We start from the raw sequence: 8,067 nt of genomic DNA, 5'->3' as shown, positions 1-8,067 counted from the left end.
CTATTCGATACGTATACTTGCGTAGTAGAATTTTAACTGACAAAGAGTTCGTTGAATTCACTTCCAACTAGTTCTATTAGTACTAGGGATGATTTGGCTTAGAAATTCTTGGCTAAGTTCTTTCCACCAGCTAAGGCAGCTAAGATGCAAAATGACATCACCTATTTTATACAATTTGATTTTGAATCACTATATGAGGCTTGAGAGAGGTATAATGATTTGCATAAAAGATGGCCTCACTATGGGTTATCAAAATGGCTGCAAGTTTAAACTTTCTATAATGGTTTGCTGGGACAAATTAGAACCACCATTGATGCTAAAGCTAGAGGTGCACTTATGAGTAAATCTATTGATAAGGCTTATGAATTGTTAGAGGAGATGGCTTCCAACAATTATCGATGGCCATCTGAGAGATTGAGTTCAAGAAAAATTTTCGGTATTCATAAGCTTGATGCAATTAATGCCTTGCCTTCACAATTGCTTGCTTTCACCAACAAAATTGATATAGTAGGTGTCCATGCTCTTCAGAGTCTTTTTTCGACATATGGGTTATGTGAAGATAGGCATTCCACTGATCAATGTCCTATAAATGCTGAATTTGTACAATTTATTGAAATTTTAATAGGTAGCAGAATAATCCATATTCCAACAACTACAATCTAGGTTGAAAAAATCATCATAATTTCTCTTGAAGCAGCAACCAAGAATCTACATTAGCCTCTAGGCCAAACTTTCCTTTTGGTTTTCCACCATAACCTAGAGCTCAAATGCCTAAAAATAAGCCTTTTGTGGAAGAGATATTCAAGCAATACATGGCAAAAATTGATGCCATCATTAAAAGACAAGTGACATCACTTTAGACTTTTGAGACACAATTAGGTCAACTTACCAATGCCCTTAATAATAGGCCTTAAAGAACATTACCAAGTGGCATTAACACCAATCCTAAAACTCAAGGAAAGGAGTAATGCAATGCAATTTCTTTAAGGAGTGGTAAGCAGCTTAATGAGGTAAAAGATAAGGAAGTGATAGATGGTGGAGATAAAGTTGATCAAGATAATACTTTTAGCAAGCAAGCCATACCACCACAAATTGATAAGGATAAGCAAGGGGAGGAAGTATCCACACCACCATAAGTCAAGCCATATATGCCTCATGTTTTTTTTCCTCAAACATTGAAGCAAAAGAAAATAAATAAGAAATTTGAAAAGTTTTTCAATGTTTTCAAGCAACTTCATATTAACATTGCTTTTATAGATGCTTTAGCACAAATACCTTCATATGTGAAGTTCCTTAAAGAGATCATGGCTAAAAAGAAGAAATTGGAAGAGTTTGAGATAGTTGCACTTATTCAGGAGTGTACTGCTATAATCCAAAATAAGCTTCCACCAAAGCTTAAGGATCCAAGGAGTTTTATATTCCTTGCACTATTGGTAGTTTTAAAATTTCTAAAGTTTTTTGTGATTGAGGTGCTAGTGTTTCAATAGTGCCTTTGTTTATTATCAAAAAGCTTGGATTTAAGGAGATACAGCCTACTCCAGTTACCTTGCAGTTTACAGATAGATCAATTAGGCACCCTGTTCGGATTATAGATAATGTTTTGGTTATAGTTGGGCATTTGTACAATCCGATATGTTTTGGTTAAAGTTGGGCATTTATACAATCTGATGGACTTCATTCTGGTTGAGATGGGAGATGATGTTGAAATTCCTGTTATTTTGGGATGACCATTCTTGGCTTTAGCAGAGGCAATCATAGATGTAAAAAATGGCAAAATACCTTTTAAAGTTGGAGAGGAAGAAGTAAAGTTTAATTTGCTCAATGCAACTAAGTATCCTTATACAGATAGTTGCTATAAAGTGGATTCAATTGGTGAGTTGGCTAAAGAAGAATTTGACGAGTATTATCCTCAAATGGCAAGTACAATAAATTTTGAGATTGGAGAACAAGTTTTGTAACTTTCCAATCCACGTTTCAATCTTTTTCCATCGAAATGAAAATCAAGATGGTTGGATTTTTTCATAGTGGTTAAGGTCTATCATTGTGGTATTAGAGAAATTGCTAGTGAGAGTGTTGAAACATTCATGGTTAATGGAATAAGCCCCAAGCCTTATTGAGATAGTGAAGAAGTCAAAAAGGGAGTACCATAATCAAGCTTGTGATTATAAAAAAGCACTTACTGGGAGGCAACCCAAGCTTTCAAAACTTATATTTTCTCTGTTTAGTTGATTTTCTTGGAAGTTGATTTTTTTATGGAAACTGAAACTTTATTTAGCTATTTGTATGCATATACTTATTTAAAGTTTTTAGGATCTAGAGTAACTAGCGCCACATTTTTCAACGATTTCTTATTCAATGATGAGAACTTAGTTGTCTTGTATCTTTAGCTCTCAGTAAATAAGGATATTGTTTGGTTTATACTAAATTCTTTTGGTAAGTATCATTGTTAGAATGTGATTTTCGCATATTAAGCATCTTGTCTTTTGTTTTGAATTGTTATGTATATCTAGAGAAAGTTTATATTAATGTAAATTTTGGAGTATGCCATGAATTCTAGAATTTTCTTGATTCTTTCGCATGGCGAAATCCTAGGCAACACTTAGTTAGGGAGATGGTTTAAGGCATCTTTAGATCGGTTAAGCCTTTCAAGCCTACCTTGTTATATTTTTATCCCTAGTATACCACTTTGAGCCTAATTTTCCTTTCTTTGTTTAAACACATAATAATTGAGTCTAGCCTTTCAAGTAAATTTTCAATTTTCCGTCCCTTACTCCTAAGCATTTATATTATTTTAGGAAGTGTGCTAAGCTATTTGTTGAAAAAGGTAGAAAAGATGAAGTTGTTGGAAAATTGAAAAATTCAAAAAATTAGTGATAAAAGTCAACCCACTACCTACAATATCAAGAAATAAGTTTGGGGGGTGCGAAATTGTGATGAAAAAAAAAAGAGAAAGAGAAGAATAAAGTGTTGAACAAAAGAAAAGTTTAAAGTTGAAGAAAGGGTGTATGTGGAGATTATGAATAAAAGTTCTTTTTAGGTCTTAGAATGATTATGTGCTTAGGGTGATTTAATCCACATTAATGACATTTATCCTACCTTGACTTAGCCATACATTACAAGCTTAATAAAGGCCTAATGATCTTTGACTTAGTATTAGTCTACATTAGTGGAGCGAGAGATGCAAGGCAAACTTATGAAGCTTCGGTATTAATTTGAAATTTTGCATTGGTATAAACTTATCTGAATAAGTACCAAGTTCTTTGTAAAAGATTGCACACACCACGGAAATCCATTTGAGAATGAGTTTGCATTTCAATTAAAACATGAACTTAAATGATATCTATATTTTATCTTGAGCAGGAAATTTATAGATATACTTTTGAGGAAATTATGGAGATAATTGATTTGGTGCTATTTGTCTCTAGTTAGATTGTTTGTTTATTTATGATTGTTGTCATTATTTAAGTTGTTTTCATTTTAATTTTTCTTTTATGTTTTGCTTAAAGACTAGCAAAATTTTTAAGTTTGAGGGTGTGATAATTTTATTTTATAGAGTTATTTGATCATAATTTTGAGTATTTTGTCTAAATTCTTGAAATTTAATTTAAGTATTAAAAGTTTTTAGTCCGTTATTTAAGTTTTAGTAAATTATATTGGGCTCAATTACTAAAAGTTATTTTATGATATTTGCTTTACATTTAGTTATTATTTAAATTATTTTATTACTTTTGTAGTATACTATGAAATGGGTGATATTTTGTGAAGAAAAATGCATTTAAGGTGTAGACTTCTACTACATATGTTGAGGTAATTTAAGCATATCTATCCTTATAGGAGTTCAAATGATGTGATTCTTAGACCATTAAAAAGCTAAGAGGCAGAGATACAACTTTCATGTTTACCACTTCACCTAGTTCAGCCTCCAAGTAGGAGAAAATTGCATCAAAGAAAATCGAAGTAGTGTAGTAGAGCTTGACAATTCAAAGTAAACATTTGATGGCCACAACCTTCACCACTTCACCATCACACTTTGGACTTTTAGGAAGTTTGTGGCGGTAGCTTCCACTTGCCATGGCCATGGCCTTCTACAAGGAAATTTAAAAAATAAAAGTCGAGCTTCACGGCTCTAACCTCCTAGCACCATGGTTGTGGCCTTCAATATAGAGACTAGAATTTGAGCTGTGTTTGAATTCTATTCTCATTTAGTTTTGAAGTCTATTTAAACCACCCTTCCATAGCATGATTTAAGCAACAATTAAGCAAGGTTTTTTGAAGAAAAAAAGGCATTGAAGCTACGAAGACATCAAGGAAAGTAAGGAAGATTGCAGATTGAAGGCTTGATAACTATTGGAGTTCTTTCTTTTTTAGTAATCTTTAAACTTTCTTATTTAGTTTTGAAGGTTAAATTTCTTTTTTAGATGATATTTTTAGGAATTATGTTGAACTAAGTTTTTAATCTAGAATCATAATTGAACCCAATGAGTAGTCTGAATTTTTAATTTTCTTTCTTGCATATGATTGATAGTGTTTGAATTGTTTATCTCAATCCTATTCTTAATGTGCCTGATTGCTGGATTACCAATTAGATGGAACTAAAAAAGGGAGTTTAGAATAAGCCATGGATGAAATAATAGATGTTTAATATCAATTGGATAAGATGATTGATTTGATTCGCTTGTAGGGTAAGAATCTACTTACATGTCATATGTAGCCATAATTAGAGTCTAAGCTTATTTAGTCTTTCTTAATTTGAATTTGCATAGGAATATAGTAAATTGGTTAAGGAAGATATTTTTATAAGAACATCGAAAGAAATTTATAAATAAATCACAACCCTAGGTTAACAATTTAGGCTTATATAATAAGTAAAGAGAAAATAAAAGAGATTCAAATGAAACATTGAAGGGATATTGTGGATCTAGAATTTTAATTGACTGATTTTAGTTAAATAGTTATTATTGCTTCCAATTTTAGTCTTAATTTTAGTTTCCCTAATTTTCAATAGTTTTAAATTTGGTTGTTTGAATAAGATTAAGTTATTTTAATTTTAGTACTTAGCAAAAAGATTTGAGCAATTTTCTGTGGGAATAAACTTTACTTTCTATTATATTACTTGTTAACGATACGTGTACTTGTGTAGCAAATCTGACACCAGATCACCTTAATCAGATTTTCATAAAAGGTTCTGCTCAGGCCATGAAAGGTCATTCACCCTTGTTAGGTGTGATTCCTTATATATGGAAATCTTAGACTCTCAAGGTGTTTGAAATTAATAGGTCTACTAGGATAAATTTTAAGTGTAGAGAATAAATCCAAATGCCTTTGTTCTTGAATCTAATTATTGAAGTTCTTTCCAAATCTGTAAGAGCCCCCCGATGAAGATTCACCCCATTGAAGCTTAGCATGTGTCTTGTATCTTGGTGCAATGGATGCTGAGTTTTTAGTTCTAGGGTTTTTGAATTGTTGTTTAAAGACTTTGAAATTGGTTTAAGGATGAATGATGACAAACGAACAAGGAAATTGAAAAGTCTATTTAAAAAGGTTGAATAGAGGTCCAACTTTTTGCCTTCTTGCTCTAAGGTATTGATACCTTTGAAAAAGGTCTTGATATTTTAATTGGGGCATTTTGTTTCTTTTGGCGATTGACTTTCAAGTCTTGATACATCGTGCAACAGTGCCAAAACTTGGTTACCACTTTAAAATGTCCTGGTACATTCGATGAAGGTATCAAGATTTTGTAAAGTATCGAGGTATGGAGTTTCAGTCTCGATACTTAGCCTCTGCAGCTCATCCAAGGAAAAATGTTTTTGACTTCCAAAAATCATGTGATGGTCTTCAAGTGTATAAAACTCAAAATGATGATTAATTTTAAACTAAGATTTCTTTTGAAAATAATATTTGGAATTGTGCAAGTGAATTTTTAGAATTCATTGGAAGCTTCTAAAATTGGATGAATTTTCAATGTGTGTGTGTATGATATGGTATGATATGATAAGCATAATCAGTGAGGTTAAATATAGACATAAAGATTGATCACATAAGCAAGTCTTTTCACATAAGCATCCACAAAGAGTGGCATACCAATAACTGAGAATTATTAGTGCAAGTTCACCAATATCTCTAAAATATTCACATCCATTTTTGGCCTTAGAGCCTAGCTTATATCTTATGAGAAGAATCAACAAAAATTTTGATTTAAGCAACACATCTTCTCCTCCTATAAGAAGTGGATTCCTTTCCTTTTCCAAGATCTTGTTCTTTCTTCCTTTATCTTGCCCGCAAGAAACATTTTCAATTGATTTTTGTTATCCAAATTTCTTTAGATTTTCTTGTTAGTCTCAACATACAAAGTTCCTTCTATTTAATTTCATCTTGGTACTCATTCAATCAATTTTCTTTTTGCAAGAATCAAAGGTATTTTTCATCTTTCATTTTCTTTTCCCAAGATGTCAAGATTCCTTTGTGAGGATTCAAAGTCCATTTTCAACCTTTTATTTTCTTTATCTGAATCAATTTTTGCATTCATTGAAAACTCATTTTCAACACAAAGATTGAAATCTCTTCTTCATGTTTCAATTTCAATTTTTCATATTCACAAGTTAATTGATCAAAAGATTCTTTGAATTCATCATTTGAAAAAAAAAAACAAGATTCACGAGATATAGGACTTACCATATGGCCTTCTCTTGAGAGTTGAAATTTTCTTGGAAATATTTGAAAACTTTGCTTATTCTCAATGAATTTGAAAGTATATTTTGATAAATTCTCTTCCGTTTATGTTTGTTTCCCCTCCCCATATATGTTTATAGGGTCCTTTGTGACTTATACGTTAGTTTCCCTCATTTTTGTTTACAGATCAGTAGATTTCTTGGCCCATTGTCTTTCGAGAAGTGTTACTGCGGTTGGTTTTGTTAGGTGATCAATAAGGCTTCTAGTAGGTGTCAAACCTTTACCTTGAATTGAACTCCATTGGTCTTGTCCATTTAATATACTTTGAATTTTGTTTATATTTGTAATAAATGAAATTTTTGAAATTGCAATTGGTGGCTTATATTTTGATATTTGAGAAATGTTTTGCTTCTGCACTTTGAGCACGGGACCATGCAAACTAATGCTTTGAAACTTGATACATGCTTATATATATGATTTGATGGTGATACGTTCCATGAAGTATTTGAACATTGGATTCAGTTTATTTGTTTTGAGGCTTGGATTGAGTGGAACTTTCCCATTAAACCCCTACGTCAGTCATGAACCCAAGTTTGGATTGTGACATATGATTTCTCTTTCTATTTCAACTCTTAAATTTATTGTTAGGAAAATCTGTTATCTTATCAACAGTATTTAGTTTTGCAGGTTCGGGAAATCTTGCTTCTAAAAAATGAGCCATTATTTTAACTACAATTTATCATGGAATGTGTGAAGGTTGTTGGCGTTGTGCCAGCAAAATAAGTTACAAATGTATCTCAAGTTTCACTTGCAGAAGAAACAAGAAAGCACTTATGATCTTTTCTCGACCATATTACAAGTTGTAAGTGTTCTAGTTGTCTTATCGGCAAGTTATCAGTGGTATTAGTGAGGCCCTAGTTTTCTGGACATTTTTTATTTATTATTTCATTCTTAACTTGACAGGTGTTGTTTTGGTGGAACATGGCACATGTTTGGTGTTAAAGATTGAAGGATCTTATTGGTTTTGATTGAAAAAGATACTTAACACAAAGATAAAAAAATTTCAAAATGCTAATTCTTAATCTAAGAAGGTGAGAAAGAAAAAAAAAACTTGCTGAGCAATACATCGAGGTAGCTTAGGAATAGAAAAAAGGCAAAGATAATTATTATCACTTTCATCTAATTCTTTAAAGAGCTATTTTTTTAATTGTTTAGAGCCTTCATCATTCTCTTTGTGTTTTTATTAGTAAATAGTGGATGGTCGAGAAATACAATCTTACAGAAGGTAGAATATGCATTGTGTAAATCAAGAATATGGCATGAACAAGAACATGCATTATTTAATCAAGAATATGACAAACAAACTTAATTACTAGGTTTGCCTTGGTTGTATATTTT

The 8,067-nt window shown here is 31.7% G+C and overlaps 1 non-coding gene across 1 annotated transcript; it reads right to left on the bottom strand.

Moving 5' to 3' along the window:
• Positions 1 to 142: 142 nt before the first annotated feature.
• LOC149527497 (small nucleolar RNA R71) lies at positions 143 to 248 on the bottom strand. Its single transcript, XR_016350954.1, has one exon. It is a non-coding gene; the product is annotated as a small nucleolar RNA R71 (small nucleolar RNA).
• Between the last annotated feature and the right edge of the window lie 7,819 nt (positions 249 to 8,067).

The sequence above is a fragment of the Theobroma umbraticum genome, unplaced genomic scaffold (assembly GCF_002168275.2).
Source record: "Theobroma umbraticum cultivar Fairchild unplaced genomic scaffold, ASM216827v3 scaffold_56.0, whole genome shotgun sequence".
NCBI lineage: Eukaryota > Viridiplantae > Streptophyta > Magnoliopsida > Malvales > Malvaceae > Theobroma > Theobroma umbraticum.
This window is presented reverse-complemented; position numbering and strand designations above follow the sequence as displayed.